At 41.4% G+C, this 22,235-nt stretch overlaps 1 pseudogene across 1 annotated transcript in view; it reads left to right on the forward strand.

Annotated features, from left to right (window-relative positions):
* Positions 1–10,671, forward strand: part of LOC101704429 (ribonuclease pancreatic pseudogene) — a 60,679-nt pseudogene extending 50,008 nt beyond the window's left edge. Inside the window, exons 2-7 of the transcript XR_015449811.1 lie at positions 6,492–7,848; positions 7,936–8,069; positions 8,566–8,658; positions 8,780–8,932; positions 9,157–9,236; positions 9,954–10,671. The product of XR_015449811.1 is annotated as a ribonuclease pancreatic pseudogene (transcript). The remainder of the gene's footprint in view (positions 1–6,491; positions 7,849–7,935; positions 8,070–8,565; positions 8,659–8,779; positions 8,933–9,156; positions 9,237–9,953) is intronic.
* Positions 10,672–22,235: the final 11,564 nt, after the last annotated feature.

Consider the following 22,235-nt stretch of genomic DNA (forward strand, 5'->3'; position numbering starts at 1 on the left):
GACCAATAGGCCAGAAACTGTATTTACTTTCCTTTAAAACTAATGACGATTGATAGAAGGAAAAAGAGAAGAAAAAAAATAAAGAAGAAATCCAAATTAGAGCCAGAACAGGAACAAAAAGGAAGATGAAGAACAATGTGGGACAGCAGGAGAATTAGTGAGAGAGAGAAAGAAAAGAGAAAAGAATGAAAAAAGAAGAGAAAAATAAAAATTTGAAAGGAGTAGAAAAAAATTAAAAATTAAAAATAAGAGCAAAAAAGTTTTTTTTGAAAATAATAAATAAAAAATTAAAATGAAGTTGCCTCCTTCATAGTATGTCTCTGCTGTCACAATAGACAATGTAGGCAGGAGTGTGCTGATATAAGTCAATGAGTCTCAGCGAGCCAGTAGCAGACCTGTGAGATTCAGGCAGATTTCTGGCTGCAAGTCCCAAGTTGAGCCCCCTGTCCTCCTGCAGGGTTGAACTCTGCAAGGTTCTACTGCAGGTTCCAGCTGCCCTTCCCCTGAAGATAGACCAGGTTCTGATGGGAGGTGATGATCCCCCTAACTTACCAAGTACAGTGGTGTGGTGTGCCTTTATTGCAGAGATTCTTTTCACTTTTTCAGTGGGCTTCAGTTTTCATCAAGGAGCCTGAGAGAGGCCCTCTTTCTGTTGTTTACTTCTGCTCTATCTTCTGGAGCTCAGGACAATGGCCTTTATGTCCCCCTGTGCCTTTGTAGTGTGGAACCAGCTAGCAGCACAGCCAGGAGGCCAGAGGTGGGGGGTGCTGCTGCAGGCTCTCGCATGACTAAGCTGGTTACTGGGGGCCAGGCACAGGGACAGAATGGGGCTCCACGTGGTCTACGTCCTCACTGTCTGCTGGCTGGTCAATACTACTTTTCTTTATCCATTCATCTGTTGATGGACCTATAGGCTACCTCTAAGATTTAGTAATTATAAATTGTGCTGCTGTGACATGGGTATTCACGTATCACTGCAATATGATGTCTCTGTTTCAGAAGATACCTACGGGAAACAGCTGGGTCAAAGGAATGTCTTAAAAGAAAAAATAAATAAAAACGTGTTTGGGAGTATCTCAGTATGAAGGTTCTGAGTTCAGTCCCTAGCACACAAAAAGAATGATCAAAAGTAGCAACTTGTGCAACATTGACCACTTCTTGCTTTTTGACTATTTGACTCATAACCCTCTGGATTCCCTGGGCTCAATTTCCTTGTTTCTTCACCTCCCACATCTGGATAGACCCTCTTATCCCATCCTTTCACACTCAGATTCATTGACAATCTCCTCAAAGAGATTTCATGAAGACAGGAAATGGTTTCTTATCTTCCACAGAAAATAATCCAGCTACATGACATGATTGAAATATGTAGTGAATATTTAAATTGAAAATTTATTACAGTAAAAGACACATTGGTATTAATCCCCCTCAAAATACAACCCCCCCCATTTATCCTATTTTTCTTAGCACTTTCAGAACCAATTTTGGGAGACTTCTTTCATGAATGTCTTTATTTGTATGGTTACAGCCACCTTGATGTCCTGAAGTAATTAATCTTTACCTTGGAGTCTCATTTTGACTTTGGGGACAGGACAGAAGTCGCATGGTGTTAGACCTGGTAAATAAGTGGGATGTGGACACTCTGTAATGTTTTTATGAGCCTGCCTGTTGGATGGCACTGAGCAGCAGCAGCAGCATTCATCACACTTTTGATCATACCTCACAAAGGAGGAAAAAGTTCTGTTCACTATCTCAGCTTCACACCCATTCCATCTCTTCCATATATAATCAACCTATAAAAGCAATCATATCCTAAGTTTAGAATCACTTTGTGGATTTCTGGTGGGAAATGGATGCAGTAAGGAATGCCACCATGGCTATTACCCCATCTTATCTCTATGGGCATCTGTGTTATACAGAGTAAAGGTGGGTGAGATCAGCTAGTGCTGCCTTTGGCTGCTTTCACTTATTTTTCCATCCTTTCCTCTTGTTTCTCACCCCTTTAAATCACTAGTCGCCTCTCCTTGCCTACCCTAATTTTTCTATCTTATCTTGTTCTTATTTTTCTCTGCTTTTTAATTTCTGTATTCCATAGGGAGCCACAGAATACTATCTATTATGTGTGTGAATACATATGGTAGAGATGTGCTTGGGGATTGAGTGTGTGCTCCCACATACATGTATTTGGAGGGCTGTGCTGAACCTCATGACAAGGCATCACTGAGTTTCACTGAGCATTTCTTTTTTTTTCCTCTTAAATTCTTTTATTGGTACATTTTAGGTATAACAATACATTTACATTCATCATTTTGAACTTGTACCTTTACATGATGTATTTCGGTTCTTATTTTTTCCCCATTCCCCTGCCCTCCCTATTTACAAAGGCTGTATTTTCATTTTTTTCTCATATTTTTTCCTTTCCCTTCATTCCTTTCCCCTACCCTTCACACTTCCCCTACCCCTTTACCCTTTTCTTACTATTTCACATGATCTATTTTACCTTTTAGTTCTTATTTACACTTTCAGTTTCTCACACCAGAGAAACTATTTGGAATTTACACATGTGTGTCCTATTTATTTCACTTAAGAGAATCACCTCAATGTTCACCCATTTAGCTATAAATCTCTCCAGTTTCTCATTCTTTATGGCTGAGTAGTACTCTATTTTATTTTTTAAAAACCCCACATTTTCTTTATCCAGTCTTCAGTTGATGGGCAATTTGGCTATTTCCAAGTTTTAGCTATCACAAACTGTGCTGCTATGAACATGGGTACACATATATCACTGTAGTATGATTCTTTTAATTCTTTGGGGAAGATACCCAGCGGGGGAATACCTGGGTCAAATGGGACTTCCAATCCTAGTTCTTTGAGGTATGTCCATACTGATTTCCACAGTGGTTGCAACAGTCTGCACTCCCACCAACAATGGAGAAGGGCTCCTTTCTCCCCACACCCCTGCCAACATTTGTTATTGGTTGATTTCTTGATAGCAGCCATTCTTTCTGGGGTGAGGTGGAATCTCAGTGTTGTTTTCATCTGCATCTCTCAAATGGCCAGTGATGTTGAACATTTTTTCATGTTTCTTTGCTGCTTTTACTTCTTTGTCTGAGGTATGTCTGTTCATTTCAGATGCCCATTTTTGAACTGGGTCTTTGAATTTGGGGGGGTCTGATTTTTTTCAGTTCTTTATATATTCTAGATAGTAGTCCTTTGTCTGAGGAACAGGTGATAAAAATTTTTTCCCACATTGTAGGTTGTTTCTTAGCTCTGTTGGTGGTGTCTCTTGCAGTGCAGAAGCTTTTTAATAAGATGAGATCCCAGTTGTTGCTTCTTTGTGCTAGCTCCCATGCTACTGAGGTTTTGTTCATAAAGTCTTTTCCTATGCCAATGTCTTCAAGAGTTCTACCTAACTTATCTTCCAGCAAGTTTAATGTTTCTGTTTTAATATTTGGATATTTGATCCACTTCAATTTTAATTAGTGCATGGGTCTAGTTTTAGTCTTTGGCAGGTTGAAATCCAGTTTTTCCAACACCATTTATTAAATAGGCTATCCTTCCTCCAATGAGGATGGTTGGTTCTTTTGTCTAAAATGAGGTGGCTGAGTATGTCTGAAGTTGTTTCTGCATCTTCTAATCTATTCCACTGATCCTCGGGTCTGTTTCTGTGCCAGTACCATGCTGTTTTTATCACAGTGGCTTTGTAGTATAGTTCCACATTGGGGATTGTGATACCCCTTGCTATGTTTCTGTTGCCTAGAATGGCTTTTGTTATTTTGGGTCTCTTCTGGTTCCAAATGAATTTGAGCATTTCTTGTAAAATATCTTTACCTCATACATATTCCCTTTTTTGTTCATTTAAAAAATTTTGTGCAGGGCTGGGGATTTAGCTCAATGGTTCTGGTGACTGCCTCACAAGTGCAAAGTCCCGAGTTTGAGCCTCAGTACCAATAAAAAATAAATAAATAAAAAATTTTGTGGCAATGAACCAAGCCACCTAAAGAAAACAAGCAAAGTCTATTTATTCAGAGCTTGCTCTAGAAGGGAGTCATCCACCACCTCTTACAGTGGGAGAGACTCCAACGCAGCAGAGGAATGGAACAGCTTTGGAAGGAAAGGGGAGGCTTCAGGTGTGCTCTGATTGGAGGGTTTTTCATGGGAAGCTGTAGGTGGGCTGAGTGGTCACATCACATTGTATGTGAGTGGTTAGGGCACATATTTAACCTCCTCTGATTGGTCCTAAGATGGCAAGAAAGGTTAACAATAGGGCAAGTTTTTAGTTATTAATCAAACACTAGCCATTTTGAGCCACTTGACACAGGGGCCATTGTTTGGCATCCTGCATTTGTTGCAGAATGGCTCAGCTTCTTGGACTTACTGGTGTAGCTTGTGGGTCAGAGTTCATCATATATATTTTTATGGTCTGGCCATTGTCCATTGGTAGTCTCTCAGTTCCCCACTTTGATCATTCTCTTACTTCTGAGAAGTTAAATGTATCAGGAAAGCTAGAACTCCAGCTCTTCACTGTTCAGAAATTGTTCAGTCATCTTCATAGCTAAGTGGATTGCAAGCTCTTCTTGATTTTTTCTTTTTTTAAAATTTGGTTTTATGAGATAGGGTCTCACTACGTAGTTTGGGCTGGCCTTGATCTTGCTATGTAGCCCAGGCTGGTCTCAAACTCAAGGCACTCCTCTAGTCTCAGCCTCCTGAGTGCTAGGATTACAGATGTGCCTTGCTTCTTTTGCTTTATAATTATGGTGATCATCTGATGAGAAAGTGGCTGCATAGAAGCATTTAAAATTCTGGATAAAAGACTGCAGATCTGTGTCATGACCACTATCACAAAATCAAGACAATTAATAGTCCCTCTGAGAAACTTCAAAGCAGGAGCCCCAGTTGGCCAACTCAGAACAAGAGAACAAATATCATAGGCCATGAGGAGCAACCTTAGTGATACAAATAGCATATCCTATGTCCCATCACATGTACCCAATTTTCTTTGTTAAAATGATTTGTAAACTCCCACATTAACTGCTTCTTTGGGCCTTTAATCCTTATGAAAACACCTGTGTGCATGTAAAATTCTTAATAATGCCAGCACTCTGGGAAGCTGAGATGGGAGGATTGCAAGTTTAAACCCAACCTGGTGATTTAGCCACTTACCAAGACCTTGTGTCAAAACAAATTTAAAAAATAACAAAAAACAGCTGTTGGTGAAACTCAATATGAAGGCCCCTTGGTTAAATTCCCAGTACTACACACACACACACACACACACACAATCAAATAAAATGTATATGGTTAGTCTAATTAATTGTCTTTTGTTAGTCTAATCCACAGAGCTCCAGCCCTAGATTGTAGGGGAGTGAAGGAAGGTTTTTCTCCTCCCTATAATAATATCAAGTTATCATGCCTCTCACCTGAGATGTATAGCACAATGACCAAGCACCCATCAGTGTCCCCCTGCACCACTTCCAAAGGTCAACACAGTCTCCCCTGCACTAGGGATCAAACCCGGGGCCTTGCGCTTGCTCTACTACTGAGCCATACCCCATCCCTACAGCATCTGGTATTCTGCAGCCTCCTTGTGTATCCCCTCTTTTCCTTTGGTGTATAAAAGCCCAAATCCACTGGATACCATTTGAGGAGATCTTATCCTACAACTAGAATTCTTGTTTCTGGATGACCATTCTCATTTTGGCTCAAATAAACTTTTTGCTGTGACAATCAGTGTGCCTCAGTTGGCCTTTTAGTTTGACAGGGTTGTTGGTGGCTCCCCCTGATGGTGAATTAAAATACCAAGGGCTTGTCAGAGTGCCGTGCAGAAAGAGATGGCATGGCTTCTCATAGTTTAGGGGTTCCAGGGAAGGAGGCTGCTGGTGAGCTTATTTGAGTTGCAGAAGGCCTCGTTTTATGTTGAAATTGTGATTCTGAAGTCATCTTGCTGGACCACCTCCCTAAATTTATTCTGACACTGGGAATGTGCAAAAGAATAACCACTTACCAGGCATGGTGGCACTCTCCTGTAAACCCAGCACTCAGGAGGCTGAGGCAGGAGGATAACTGAGAGTTCAAGGCTAGCCTAGGCTATATAGTGAGTTCAAGTCCAGCCTGCACTGCAAAATGAGTCTTTGTCTTATAAAACCAAAAATAATAATAATGATAATGATAATAGAATAGCCACTTTTACCTCGGGGTGGTGGCAACACCTATAATTACTGCAGTCTAGGAGGCAGAGGCAGGAGGGTGGCAAGTCCAAGCCTAGCCTGAATGACTTAGTGAAAATCTGTCTCAAAAGAAGGATAGGGCAGGGGCTGAGGTGGGATCTTATGATGTAGCTCAGTGAGAAGCCTGGGTTGAATCCCCAGTACCATCAAAAACAGAACAAAAGATAGTATACCTAAGCCCAATATCTTAATGGAATTGAATCAGGTAAGGCCTGGATATTCCTGGACATATCTATAATAACAAAGTACTTTAATTTTTTTCAGGACTGACTTTCCATGAATGGACTTGCACAGAAAAATCTGGTTCATGTGATCAATGGTCTTTTACTGTCACAGATCAAGATTGCCCATCAGAACATGATCAGTCCCCAAAGAGCAACATGTGACCTGTGAAGCTGCATGGTGAGTGGCTATGCCTGAACAGAACCCTAACACTCTGCCCTCCTGCCCTCCAGTCTACAAGCAGCTTCTCCCTTCTCCATTCCTATAAATTCTTGCCCTATCCCCTAACTGATGAAGGCAGATCCGAGTATACTGCTCTGAACCTCCTTGCTTGTTGACTGAACAATAGAGATTTTCATAGTTGGCTTTTGTGAGCATAAGCAGTGAGCCCTTGCTTAGTATCAGGGTTCACTGATACTAAGTATCAGGTGTTGCAAAACTGCATCAGCAGCATGATTTGGGAAATTAGTTATCTCTGTAGCCCACTGTTTAATGAATGAATGGACGAATTCTAACTTGGCCGCTCAAGATGGTGTAAGGACAATCTGAAATCATACTGAGATGGTGGCTCATAACATAAGAATTAAAATGGCTACAGAATACTAAGAAAACAGATACATTTTTCTGAATCTTACAGATTTCTCTAAGAGGACTAAGTGGCCACACAGGTATCAGGAATAGAACCTGCCAGAGTTAATAATTTTCTGGAATGTAACAATTCTTAGCATGGCTTAAGAGAAACACGATTGTCTAGTTGGCACCTTGACCTGGACATTGCAATGGACTTAGAAAATTTATTAACCTGACTATCAAATCACTGAATTTACCTTGATCCTGCTTGTCCTGCCCACAGATTGCTCCTTTGTGTTATAAAAGCCTTAATCCTACTGAGCTTTGTGAAACATTTCCCCAGTTTCTGAACTGAGCCTGTGTTTTATTGATTCACAAATATATTCTGTCCCCAAATGAGATGATGTTTGCTTTTACTTCTTTACAATTTCTTGTTTTGCAAGGCTGGGGAAGTGAGTGGACTACAGGAATGTGAAGCTAAGCTAGTGTCACCATCCTTCTTCCTTACCCTCCTCTCATGTCCAGCGGCACATGCACTAGAGGTGAGGTTGATTGCAGTTGGACGCCACATAGCAAAGCTACTCTGAATTTCCTGAAAGGATTTTGTTCTTCCCACCCAAAGTCCTCTTGTCATCTTCCTCCTCTTTTTTTCCTCCCTGAGACTTCAAAAAGGATGCTAACTTCAGCTCAGGTTTTCAGCAAAACAGAAGTGTGGAGTTTCTTGACTCCACTCCCTTCAGGAAGCAATTCAAAGATGTCACTCAAACAGAGCCTCGGGAGGTGACTGGCCACCCATGGAACCATCTCGGGAGCCACTGATGCTCTTTAGGTCAGTCCACTGCTTTGAGCTCTCACACATCTTATTTTATGTCAACCCAACAGCAAATCTAAGAAGTACATACCATTCTCATTGCAGAAAAGAAGAAACCGAGGAACAGAGAAATAAATTTCTATAAATTGCTCAGCTCTTAAGGTGCTGAACCAGGATTTGGACTGAGTCCATTTGAATTCAGAGAATGGAGGATTATTTTGGTATTTCTTACTCTAGAGGTATAAAAGATGTTTCTGAGAGATAAATAGGTCTTTTTGTAGGAGGCAATTGTAATTGTGCTGGTTAAATAAATATATATATATATATAGTGGACCCTTGACTTATGAATTCAATTCATTCTCAAGGGCTGGTTGTAATTCAAGTTGGTCAGGTTCCTCTACACAACCTTCAAAGTCTCTCTCCTGTATACAGACAGATCTCAGTGTCCTTAGAGAGACACTGGCCCAGGATTTCTCAATTAACCCCACACAGGAAAGGATGTTGTAATATTCCTTCCAGAACTCTTTGAGGGTTAAATCTGTATCTGAGACTATCTGAAGCACAAGTGGCCAGCACTCCGGTCATAACTTAAGACTTTGTTCCTAAGTTAAAACTAAAATTCCGGTCATATTTTAGGCCAGTGGTAACTCAAGGGTCCACTACATTTTTTTTTTCCCATATGTTTTCTCTGAAAAGGATTTGGGGTTTTGGTTTATCTTTCTTCCCTTTACTCAGGTCTGACTTACAGGGTCAGTGGTCATTGTGGATAAAAAGTGCCCAAGCACCCTCAGGGCACAGGAGGGACATAGAGGCAGTGGAAAGTGCCAGGTAGGCCCGCCCTAGAGGCCTCCTCATCCTCCCAGTCCTGACACCCTCTCCCTTTCTTCTCCAGGACTGGGGAAGCTTCTGGCTGAAGACAGAGAAACCCTGTTTCCTCTTTCCCTCCTAGGACAGGTGCTGTTGGAAGATGTGGAATTCTGGCAAAAAACCATTTCAAGACCCCTGGCGAGGGAGGACTTCACTCACTCATTAGCACCTTATTTGCCCTTTGTTAACCACCAAGTGAAAATAATAGTCAAAGAAGTGACAAGGACTTTGTCAGGTGTGTGAGGCTTGGGTGCCCGTCTGTAGTGTGTTTCCCTGCAGCTGCCTGTGCATCAGCAGATGGATGAGGTTCACATGGGAGACAGTCTGACAGTCAGAGTCCCTCTCTCCCCAGCAAGCATGAACAGGGGTTGGGCTGGCCTGATACCCACTCTTTCCACACAATGTTCTTATTTTTTATCTGATTGGAACCCAAAACGCTCCTCCCATTTTTCTTGGTAGCCAAACCCCTCTGAGATCTGTATAAAGACCTTGCCCCAAAGACTGAGTGCAGAAACTGACCTTCTACTCTGGAGTCCCAGGTGAGTGGCCCAAGCAGTAGTCTCAGGAGCTGCCACTGGTGGAGGGCTGAGGAGGAGGGAGCTAAGCTGGGTGGTGCACTGAGAAAGCTTGGGCTCTCACTAGCACCAACAATTCTTGGACCAGGGAAACATCCACCGGGGCAGAGTGGTGGTCATGGGAGGGGCAAATAAGCAGGTACAAAGAACTCATGGGCTGCAGGAGGAGCCCCCAAGTTGAGGAAAGCCAGCATCTCTCCTTAGAATACAATAGAATCCCTTTATGATGCCAGTGTCAGGCACTGGATTGCGTTTCCCTTGTGCTTTAAGACAACAGGATCTGTCACCCAGCATCCTGGATGTCATGGCAATAACTCACCGATAGAATTAGCCTCACAGTTTGTTCAAAATGATCTTCTGATGAGCCATTTGAACACTGGGGGAAATGTATTTTATTTTTCAAATCTATTTTAGATGAAAGAAAATCTAGTATTTAAACAAGGCACTGCCAGTATTTAGGTGACATTGAGTTACCAACTAAAAGGGAAGATGGCTTCTTTCTAACTAGTAAGAGTGCAGTGCACTTGGAGAAGCATGTGTGTAAGTGTGTCATCACTTGGAAAATCTCTCTGGAAAAGACCTGTCTTCCAGGAAAGGGAGACTATTCTGGGAAGCAGCAGATGGGAGCTAGAGTCAATATCTGAAGGCCTGCTCTTCCTTCCCTTTCCCTTTCCTACTTAGGCTCTCCCGGGACAGTGAGGTCACCATGGCTCAGAAGCAGTCCCTTGTCCTCTTCCCACTGCTCATCCTGGTGCTCCTGGGGCTGGTGTGGGTCCAGCCTTGCTTAGGCAAAGAATCTTCAGAGATGAGGTTTCAGCAGCAGCTCATGGACTCAGATCATTTGTTCCTCCAGCAGCAACACCAATTACTGCAATGAAATGATGAAGTGCAGGAATATGACAGAGAGATGCTGCAAGCTGGTGAACACCTTCATGCATGATCCCCTGGCAGATGTCCAGGCTGTCTGCTTCCAGAAAAATGTTACCTGCAAGAATGCACAGACCAACTTCTACCAGAGCAGCTCCAACATGCACATCACAGGCTGCCGCCTGACGAGCAACTCCAAGTACCCCACCTGCTCCTACCGCACCAGGCAAGTGGAGAGGAGCATCACTGTGGCCTGTGAGGGGAACCCCTATGTGCCAGGCCACTTTGATGCTTTGTGGAGTCCTCCACCTCAGCCAGAGCAGAGACTCATCTCATCCCTTCTCCGCATTTCAACACCCGCCTTTCCTTCCTTGCCCCCAAAGAAATAACTGCAGTTAGGGCTCCTGTCCAACACACACATGCTTCCCTCTCCTCAGTCCTGATCTTGCATGGTTTTGGGGTGAGTAGTGGGTAGTGAGCTGGTCCCCATATTAACTCCTTCACTGCTTCTTTCAATAAACAGTTACAGTCACTTGATTCCTGAAGTTTCCTAGACAGGTACTGTTTCTGAGGTGCTTTTCCAGGAAGGAGTAGGGCAGGAAAGTCTGATTCCTTTTGGTGAACACCAAATGGGGAAATTAAATGTCCCCCCTTTCAGGCTGGTGGATTTCAGTGCCATGAGAAAATTCCCTTTCTTGTGGATTCCTTGATGTCAAGTATGAAATTTTTACATGTGTGCTGTTTTAGATAAAACAGAGCTACAAAGGACATGGTAGTGCTGGGTAAACCGACAAAGGTAAAGTTCAAATGCCATAATTCTCTGGCACAGAAGGAAGAACAGCATATCCACAGGAAGGCCCTGCATGTACTTATGGTGGAAAGGAGGAATCTATGAAATTATGACCCAAAATTTTCATTATTTTTTGGTTGAATGAGATGTTTCTGTAGGAGACATCCGTGCTCAGTACTAGTGGGCTATGAGTGGCACATGCTTCTTGCCTTCCATAATTCAGCTATATTGTTTTATATTAGGAGTCAGACCTAAGCTCTATGTGACTCTAATGGGCATGTCAGATGGTGGACTGTGTGAGTGTAGCTCTTCCCTTAATACCTGCCACAGAATCCTAGGCCCTGGCCTGTGAAGTGGCAGGGCTCTGCTGAGTTACATGCAGCTGAGGTCAGCATGACCCCAATTAAAACCCTTTCCCCTGAATTATGGCTTCTCACTGACTCGATGGGTTGCATGTTAATTGTACCCAATCCCAGTACTGGTTTGTTCTATCCAAGCAAGATAAACAGTGCTTATTTCTTAACAGCCCTGCCTGGCACCTTCATGCCAGGTGTTAGGCAATATTTCACTAGATGCATTTAAAGCATATCCTACTCCCTATTCCTTCCCGCAATTGTATTCAATAAATACTGAATGTACTTGGGGGCCTTTGTCTTTGCTGCCATCAGCAGGACTCAAGACTCAGTTTCTCCACTCTAAGTCTTGTTTCTGTCTGTTCTTGAATTTGCCTTGTGCTGTGGTGGCTCACAGGCCAGGACCCATGGCAGAGATCCTGATAATGTCCCCTTCCCCATTCCCTACATGTTTCCACATCAGAAAAATACCTGTTACCTGGCAAGTCAGGACCTTAAACCACAGAGCTGGAAGAGACCCATGGTCATGGTATTGAGGGATAGCAAGTAACTTTCAACTTGGGCACCAACTTTATTGGAAGGGCCTACCCCTATAAAAAATCTATATGGTTCTGTGGTTAAACCACAACCTCTACATGAAGTGTATATGGCACATATTTGCCAGCCCTGACCTAATATAAGCCCTACTTTTTGAAGGACTTGCTCATGGTCCCCTGCTAGTTGTGCAACTGAGACTGAGACCTAGGACTTCTTAGTCTTTCTGCTGAGAGTTTAATTCAGGAAGTAATCCCCCAGTCTCCTTTCTTCCCTAAATGCTGTGGAGAGTTGTCTCTCTCTTGTTGCCAAGATTGCCTACAGATTTCCAGTGTAGTTGGCCTGTGAATCAACCCACACAGCTCTTGGCTCCTCTTCCTGGGGGCTAGTGAAAGGGCTACATTAGGCTTCACTCATTTCTTAATCATTACACTTAATCCTGTACTGGTAGTTGTGTCTGTCTTTAGCCTACAGGCTCAAAGAACTAGGGAAAGGCTCTACTTCCAACAAGTATGACCAGCTCTGTTGTTGTCTTTGTGCATTTATAGACTTAGGAGTAACTCTGAGGTGGGTATTATGTAATTGCAGCTCATATAGACTAAGATGGCAGGTGAACACCTATCAGTGAGCCAGCCCCTCCTTACTCCTAACAGCTGTTAGTGTACTGACAAAACGATCATCTTCTGCCTCCTTTGCCTGCTGGTCTTCCATCCTCTCCTGCTTCTCTGTGTGGTAAATTCTCCCTTTAGTTCCATCAGCCAGTATCAGCCCAGCACTAACCCATATCAAAAGAGAGCAGTCACCAACACCTGAAGTGAGTCCTTCAAATAAGAGTAAATAGCTGAGTGTCACGGTGATATAGGACCTCCCAATGATATAACATAACTCACAAACTGTGAGATTTCAGTTATGCTGAGTTCGTGTTCCCCAAAATCAAAGAATGAATTCTAAGGAACAACTGAGGTTAAGAGTAGGAAATATGGGACAATCCACTTTCCCGTCCCCCTTCTGTCTCTCTTAGGCAGAAGCTTTCTTTCTCCCAATAAATTTTTCCTACTCTTAACCTCTGTGGTTCCTAGTGAGAGACCTAAGTTAGTTTAAGAGACTCCATTTTGTCTGAACTGCCCCAGTCCTGATGGGAAACTGTCCTCTGTGTGGACTCTGAAAGGGGGGGGGGTGTCTTATCTCACGTTTGAACTCCTGTGTGTTGTCTCAACACACCAGATGTTCTTATCGCATGCCTATACTCCTGCTTTTGATTGATATTTAAGGGTTTAGACGAACAACCACAAGAATGCATATGAAACCCACCCATCATAAATAACAGGATGTGTGTTTACATTTTATAAGGGCTGGTTTTACAATATGTATCTAGTAACCCAGAGGTGCTAACCACACATTCTTTCTCCCTTCTGTACATACGCTTACTACAGGGCTGGGAGGGGGGAGGAGGAAAGGGTTTTCTTTATAAAAACTGACCAAAAGTTCAGTCCGAGGTCAGTCTCCTTGCAGGGGATTTGGTCCCAGCCGGAAATAAAGTTCTCTGCGGACTTTACATCATGTCGTGACTTGGGTGATTATTGCTGTCAGGGACTTTGCCCCAACACCTAGAATTCATTCTTCAATATTTTTTTGGATATCTAGCAGGTTTGGGAGTTACATATTTTTTCCCCCATATCATTTTGGAGGTCTTCCACCAAGATTACTGGTCAGAGGTAACAGTTTGCTTTTATTCCATAGGTTCCAACTTTGGTCTTTTTGCTTCATAGATTGTTACTTTTTTTTTTGTATTACATTCTTTTATTGGTACATTGTAGGTATACAACACAATTACATTTCTCATTGGGAATTGTACCTTTACACAATGCATCTTGGTTCTTATTTTTTCTCCATTCCTAGCCCTCTCTTCACGCCCTCCACCCTTCCCTATTTACAAAGACTTTATTTCCATTTTTTCCATTTCACATCATTTTCTCCCTTCCCTTCTTTCCTTTCCCCTGCCCCTCCCACTACCCCTACCCCTTTGGACCTTTTCTTCCTATTTTACATTATCGATTATTCATTCTAATCATTGGTACATTTTAGGTATACAATATAATGACATTCATCATTGGAAATTTGCACCTTTCCATAGTCTCTCTTGGTTCTTATTTTTCACCCTTGCCCAGCCCTCCCTTCAACCCCTCCATTCCTCCCTATTTACAAAGATTTTGTTCCTATTTTTCCATTTTTCTCATATTAATCCCATTCCCTTCTATCCTTTCCGCTAGCCCTCCCACTTCCTTCCCCTTTGCCCCTTTTCTTCCTATTTCACATTACCTATTATACATTTAGTCCTTATTTACACTTTCAGTTTCTCACACCAGAGAAACTATTTGGTATTTATTCATGTGTGTCCTATTTATTTCACTTAAGAGTATCGCCTCAATGTGCATCCACTTAGCTATAAATGTCTCTAATTTCTCATTTTTGATGGCTGAGTAGCACTCCATTTTATAAAAAACCCACATTTTCTTTATCCAGTCTCCAGTTGATGGGCATTTGGGCTGTTTCCAAGTTTTAGCTATTACAAACTGTGCTGCTATGAACATGGGTGCACATATATCACTGTGGTATAATTCTTTTAATTCTTTGGGGAAGGTTCCCCAGCGGTGGAATAGTGGGGTCAAATGGGATTTCCAGTCCTAGTTCTTTGAGGTATCTCCATACTGATTTCCACAGTGCTTGAACCAGTCTACACTCCCACCAGCAGTGGAGAAGGGTTCCTCTTTTCCTACAGCCCCACCAGCATTTGTTATTGGTTAATTTCATGATAGCAGCCATTCTTTCTCGAGTGAAGTGGAATCTCAGCGTTGTTTTCATTTGCATCTCTCCAATGACCAGTGATGTTGAACATGTTTTCATGTATTTATTTGCTATTTCTACTTCTTTGTCTGAGAAATGTCTGTTCATTTCAGATGCCCATTTTTGGATTGGGTCTTTAAATTTGGGAGGTCTGATCTTTTTAAATTCTTTATAGATTTGAGATAGTAGACCTTTGTCTGAGGAAGAGCAGGTGAAGATTTTTTCCCACATGGTGGGTTGTCTCTTCACACTACTGGTGGTTTCTCTTGCTGTGCAGAAGCCTTTTAAAAAGAAGAGATCCCATTTGTTGATTGTTTGTGCTAGTACATGGGCAACTGAGGTTTTGTTCATAAAATCTTTTCCTACACTGATGTCTTCAAGGGTTCTACCTAACCTCTGTTCCAACTGGTTCAGAGTTTCTATTTTAATATTTAGATCTTTAATCCATTTTGATTTTAGTTTAGTGCATGGTGAGAGATATAGGTCTAGTTTTAATCTTTGGCAAGTTGAAGCCCAATTTTTCCAGCACCATTTATTAAAGAGGCTATCTTTCCTCCAGTGAGGGTGTTTGGCTCCTTTGTTGAAGATGAGATGGCTGAGTGTGTCTGGCATTGTTTCTGCATCTTCTAATCTGTTCCACTGGTCCTCAAGTCTGTTTCTTTGCCAGTACCATGCTGTTTTTATCACAGTAGCTTTGTAGTAGTGTTGCAGGTTGGGGATTGTGATACCCCCTGCCATGTCTCTGTTACCTAGAATTGCTTTTGCTATTCTGGGTCTCTTCTTGTTCCAAATGAATTTTTGGATTGTTTTCTCAAGGTCCATGAAGTATGCTGCTGGGATCTCAATTGGAATTGCATTAAATCTATATAGCAGTTTTAGAAGTATGGTCATTTTCACTATATTAATCCTTCCTACCCAGGAGCAGGGGATGTCTGTCCATTTTGTGATATCATCTTCAATCTCTCTTTTCAGAGTGCATAGTATTCAGAGAAGAGGTCTTTGATTTCTTTTGTTAGGATGATTCCTAGGTATTTCAGTTTTTTGGATGCTATTGTGAAAGGAATTATTTGCCCTATTTCTCTCTCAGTGAGTCTGTCATTGGTGTAGAGGAAAGCTATTGATATTTTTGTGTGTTGACCTTGTAACCAGCTACTTGACTGAATTTGGTTATTAAGTCTAGAAGACTTTTGGTGGAGTTCTTGGGATCTTCTATATAGAGTATCATGTCATCTGCAAATAATGACAATTTGACTTCTTCATTTCCTATCTTTATTCCTTTTATTTCTCTCTCTTGTCTAATTGCCCTGGCTAATGTTTCCAGAAGTATATTGAACAAGAGTGGTGATAGTGGACGTCCTTGTCTTGTTCCTGATTTGAGTGTGAAGGATTTTAGTTTTTGACCATTTAGTATGATATTGGCTGTTGGTTTTTCATAGATGGCTTCTATCAGTTTGAGGTAGAGACCATCTATTCCAATTTTTTGTAGGGTTTTTGTCATAAATGCATGTTGGATTTTGTCAAATGCTTTTTCTGCATCTATGGAGATAATCATATGGTTTTTGTCCTTGGCTCTATTGATATAGTGTATTACATTGATTGATTTTCATATATTGAACCATCCCTGCATCCCTGGGATGAATCCCACTTGATCAGGATGTATGATCTTCTTGATGATCTTCTGCATTCTATCTGCCAGTATCTTATTAAGGATTTTTGCATCTATGTTCATTAGTGAGATTGGCCTATAGTTCTCTTTTTTGGTTGGGTCTTTCTCTGCTTTGGGGATCAAGGTGATGCTTGCTTCCAGGAATGAATTTGGGAGCATTGCTTCCCTTTCAATTTCATTGAAGAGTTTAAACAGTAGTGGCAGCAGTTCCTCTCTAAATGTCTTGTAGAATTCAGCAGTGAAGCCATCAGGGCCCAGGCTTTTCTTAGTTGATAAGTTTTTAATTACATTTTCAATTTCATTGGTTGATATTGGGTTGTTCCGAATTTTTAGGTCTTCTTCGTTCAACTTTGGTAATTCATGTGTATCTAGGAATCTGTCCATTTCTTCTGTGTTGTCCATCTTATTGGCATATAGGTTCTGGAAGTAGGTATTGATGATCCTCTGGATTTCTTCTGGGTCTGTTGTAATTTCACCCTTTTCATTCCTAATTGCATGGATTTGGGCCTTTTCTTTCCTTTTTCTGACAAGGTTGGCTAAAGGTTTGTCAATTTTGTTGATTTTTTTGAAGAACCAACTCTTGGCTTTGCTGATTTTTTGTATTGTTCTCTTGGTCTCCATTGCATTGATTTCTCCTCTGATCTTTATAATTTCCTCCCTTGTATGAGCTTTGAGGTTGTCCTGCTCTTCTTTTTCTAGAAGCTTGAGGTTCAGCATCAGGTTGTTTAATTGGGCTCATTCTGTTTTCCTAATATGCATATTCACTGCTATGAATTTCCCTCATAAGACTGCTTTCATTGTGTTCCATAGATTCCAATATGTTGTATTGTCATTGTCATTTAATTGAAGGAACTGTCTGATTTCTTCTTTAATTTCCTCTGTGACCCATTGGTTATTCAGAAGTGTGTTGTTCAATTTCCACGTGTTTATGAAATTTTTTGAGTTTCTTTTGCTATGGATCTCCAATTTCATCACACTATGGTCTGATAATATACAGGGGATAACTTCAATTCCTTTGCACTTACTTAAACATGTTCTATGTGTGAGTATGTGGTCTATTTTGGAGAATGACCCATGTGCAGCTGAGAAGAATTTGTATTCTGATTTTGTAGGGTGGAAGACTGTAAACATCTGTTAAGTTCATTTTTTCAAGAGTTCAATTGAGTTCTAGTATTTCATTACTTATTTTTAGTCTAGTTGATCTATCTATTTGTGACAGTGGGGTGTTGAGGTCCCCCACTACGATTGTATTAGTGCATATATGACTTTTCATGTCTGTTAGTATTTGTTTTATATAGTTGGGTGCACTAGTGTTTGGTCCATAGATATTTATGATTGTCATCTCTTCCTCTTGGATTCTTCCCTTTACAAGGATGTAGTGTCCTTCTTCATCTCTATTAATCAGTGTCGATTTGAAATCTACTTGATCTGCCAAGAGAATAGCTACTCCTCCTTTTTTTCGGGTTCCTGTCGCATGGAGTGTTGTTTTCCACCCTTTAACTTTCAGTCTGTGAGTTTCCTTTTGAATTAAGTGTGTTTCTTGTATGCAGCATATTGTTGGATTTTGCTTCTTGACCCATTCTGCCAGTCTATTTCTTTTGATTGGTGAATTGAGACCATTAACGTTGATGGTTATAACTGAAACATATTGACTTGTCATTGCCATGACTTTTTCTTTTTGTTGGGTTTTCCCCCTTTACATTTAATTTCTTGTCATGCCAGATGGGTTCATTCTGCTTTGCTTCCTGGGGTTGTGATCCTCAATGTCTGTTCCTAGGATATTGTGTAAAATTCTTTGGAGTGCTGGTTTGGTATTCACGAAGTTCCTAAGGTGCTCTTTGTCATGAAAGTATCTTATTTCTCCATCCATTTTGAAAGATAGTTTTGCAGGGTCCATCAATCTGGGTTGGAGGCTGTTTTCTTTTAGGGCTTGGAATATGTCCCTCCAAGCTCTTCTTGCCTTGATGGTTTGTGTTGAGAAGTCTGCTGTGATTCTGATGGGCTTTCCTTTGTATGTGATTTGTTTCTTTTCTCTGACTGCTTGGAGAACTTTGTTCTTCTGTTGTGTTTCTGGAATCTTAACAATTCTATGCCTATGTGGAGATTTTTCTTGATCCAGGCTATTTGGAGTCCTATATGCCTCACTTATCTGTATGTCAAGCTCTTTTCCCCTGCTTGGGAAGTTTTCTGCCATTATTTCTGTGAAGAGATTTGTTATGTCATCTGCACTCTCTCTTGTTTCTTCATTGAGCCCAATCAGTCTTATGTTATTCTTCTTTGCATCATCTAGCAGCTGCTGGATTGATTTCTCATGTTCCCTTATAATTTTGAAGCAATTTTTCTTTTCCTGGTCACTAATTGCAATCTTATCTTCTATATCTGAAATTCTGTCCTCACATTGGCTCATTCTGCTGTGTAGACTTTCAATGGAGTTTTTCATGTCCTGGAAATCTATTTGCATCTGTTTTATGGATTCCATTTGTTTCTTATGTTAGGATTCCATCATGTTCCTGAGCTCCTCTCTAGATTTATTAATCATGTCTTGCACGAGGGGCACAATTTCTCCTTTTATCTGAGAAATTATTTCTGATTTCCTTTTTTCCAGATCCCCTTTTGTTGCCAGTTCAGTGGGTCCAGGTGGTTGAGTATCAGAGTGTTCCATCTCATTTCCCTTTGGGGTTACTGTAGGTGATCTGGAAGTCTGGTTTTGAGACTTATTTATGTGTTTTCTCATTTCGCCTGGGGCAGGGGGCTGTTAGAGCCTCCACAGATTACCTCCTCTGAGCTGGGTGAGGTGGGCCAGGGGCCGGGAGCAGCGGTGGGGATGGTGACCCAAAAGCCCTTTCCTGTGGGCTGGGAGCAGCGGGAGGGATGGTGGCTGGGAAGCCCCATCCTCTGGACCAGGAGCAGTAGGATGAAGGCTCAGTAGCCTACCTCTGGCCCAGGAACAGCAGGACTCAGTACCTTGGTCTGGTGTCCTCTGCGTCTTTGTAGTGTGCAACCAGGTGGCTGCCTGTCCGCAGCGGGGTGATTTGGTGTCTTCCGCATGACTCAGGACCTCGGTAGGGCGTGCACAGACCTTCCTGTGTGCAGCGGGCTGATTCGGCGTGTTCTGTGCAACTCAGGACCTCGGTAGGGCATGGGCAGACCTGCCTGTCTGCAGTGGGGTGATTTGGCATCTTCCCGATTGTTACTTTTCATTTCATAGGCTCTGGACATTTGTTTCATAGATCCTGATTTTTGTTTCATAAATTCTGGTCTTTCTTTCAACTTTTTGTCTCAAAAGTGTCTTAATTTTTAGTTGTGTGATTTAAATGTTTGCAAATTTCTTGTTTTTCTTATCATTGTCCTTTGTTAAAATTATATTTTATTTTTGTTTTGTATATGTTGCATTTGGACTTAGTTGCTTAAAAATGTTGTAAAATGTGTCTCTTGTAAAATCATCTCAGATAAATACAGTTCAGGATTTTATCTGTCCCTTATAGAATGCCAAACAGTGGTTACTCTGCCAGCTGGTAATTGCCTTTAGGGCAGTTGCCACTCTCCAAGCAGAGGACAGGTTTCTCCAGTCGGCCTCTGGTGAATCACCACTCCCATTGATACCAGTGGTGGGTGGAATATTGACCCGATAGGGAACTGAGTTCCTTTTGGAGACAAATCTCTGATTTTGTGGAACTAGTGGAAACTCAGGTGACAACTGAGGGGTCATGGCCAGGGCTACTCTCTGGCTGATACCCAAAGGTCCCTCAGAAGAAATTAGCTCTCAGCAACCCATCTGGTTAATCAGCAGAAAATCTCCACATCTTGTCCCTGACAACTCAGTGAGGTGAAAGGGAAACTGTCAGTGATCATCATATATCCTCTGTCTCAGAGTGATCTGAAACAATCCTGTCAGAGCCCTTTCTTAAGCCTCTGTTAAGAGTTGAGCTACAGGTTTGAACTGCTTTCTCTACTACTAGTAAGACAGACCTCTAAATAAATGAAAAAATAAATAAATCTCTGATAGATTAAAAGCTACCTACCCCCACTCCCACACACATGGTCTTCATCATTTATGTGGATAGGGGTAAAAATGTCTTTGCCGATAAGTTATGGACTTTGGAACTTTGACTATGGATTTATAGAGTTCCATATGGTGACTTTTTTGGATGTTTAACCACCTTTAGCTTTATTTGGAGTTTTTCCCTCTCCTAGTGAGTTAAAAACTCCCCTTAAACTTTTCTTCAAATTGTTGGGAGTTCATTTGAGAATCCTTTGTAGTCAGACCACTTCTCCTTCCAGGAGGTCAGACGAAGGCAACTTGCAACAACTGTTTTGTCTTACACTAGGGAAAATAACAATCAGTAACTTGCATTTATGTTTTTACATGCTAAACAGAATATTGCACTATTTTGGTCAGCCTTTCTCTTCATTCCTGCATGCTTGTAGGAAGTTGATAAAGGTGCCTTTACCATGTAGATTGTGGCCCCTAGGAGGACTTATGTGTTTCAAATACTTAGTGAATTTAAAATAGGCTTTAAAGGCCTTATATTGCTGCTAACAAAAGTTGCCTAAATGACTGGATAAATAACAGAAATTTCTCAGAGCTTTATCTGCCCTAGGGCCCAGGGAAGAATCTCTGAACAATATCTGGAGGTGATCTCTTTTGCAGGAAAAGTGCCCTAATTTGACTGTTGACCTATTTTCCTCTCTCTCTTTCAAGGAACTAAAAAGCAGTGGTTTAAATCTCTTGGTTTGGTAGCAATACTTCCTTTTCTAAGCATGATTGTTATGGCTGAAGTCAATTGTAACTTGCACTTTAAGAGTACCTACTGGAGTAAGGATATGAGTTACCTGAGGAAGATAAGATCACACTGGTAAAGGGCAGATAGTCCAGTCCAGTTTTATTTTCTGGGTCTCTCACCAGATGGTAGCTACCTACCCTGTTGTGGAATAAACCTTGGGGGATGCCCCAGGGGACACAGGAATCAAGCAGACTTATGGGATGCCATATTTGTTTCTCTTGTTTCAGATTAGGAACTCCATATCTGAACCTCTTACTCCTTTGGAATGTATTAAGGAGCAATTTAGTATTTCTCTACACCTGTGAGTGGTGTGCCTACCTCCTAAAACCAAGTACACAGAGGAAAGTACTATGATGCTATCTCACAATTAGAATTACACTGTGAAAGACAGAAAATGGTCAAAGTCCTCTTATGTTGAGATTTTCTTTACATTAGGAAGTAATTCTTGCTTGTGTTCAAATGTAAATGTGGGGCATAGAAAAATGAGAGACACCTCACCCTTAAGGCATTCAGTACCTCTAAGCCTGAGGCTACTCTTTGCCCTAACCACCAGGTGCTGATGGCAGAATTTCTAGGCCAGCCATAATTAATCTTTATGAGGCTACATCCATCCTTAGCTAAGTTGTTCAGGTCCCTCAAAGACAATATCTCTTGCAGGAAGTAAATGACAAATAGGGGACTACCTGTGTTCATGTGTCTTTTTCTCTCAGTGATCTAAGACAGATCAAATGAGACCTAAAAAAGTTTTCAGATAATCCTGATGTGAACATTGAGGTCTTTGGAGAACTTACTCAGACCTATGGTCTAGATTAGAAAGATGTAATGTTGTTCTTAAATCAAATATTGATTTCTAATGAGAGACAAGTAGTATTACAAACTGCTACTGCATATAGAGACAAATATTATCTTAATTTTGGAAGCTCAAAAGACAGGCAACAAAGGGAATAACTGGTTTCTACTGGAACATAAGCAGTTCCTATACAAGACCGCTACTGGCCTGCCAATCAGATAAGAGATTAAATAGAAGACATTTTCAGGCATGTATTCTTGAACATCTAAGAAAGATGAGAACTAAGCCCTTCAGTTAAATTGTCAACTATTTATCAGGAAAAAGATGAGGACATC

The sequence above is a fragment of the Heterocephalus glaber genome, unplaced genomic scaffold (assembly GCF_053883595.1).
Source record: "Heterocephalus glaber isolate CG9 unplaced genomic scaffold, H.glaber_assembly_v1.0 deba00000809, whole genome shotgun sequence".
In the NCBI taxonomy this organism is placed as follows: Eukaryota; Metazoa; Chordata; class Mammalia; order Rodentia; family Bathyergidae; genus Heterocephalus; species Heterocephalus glaber.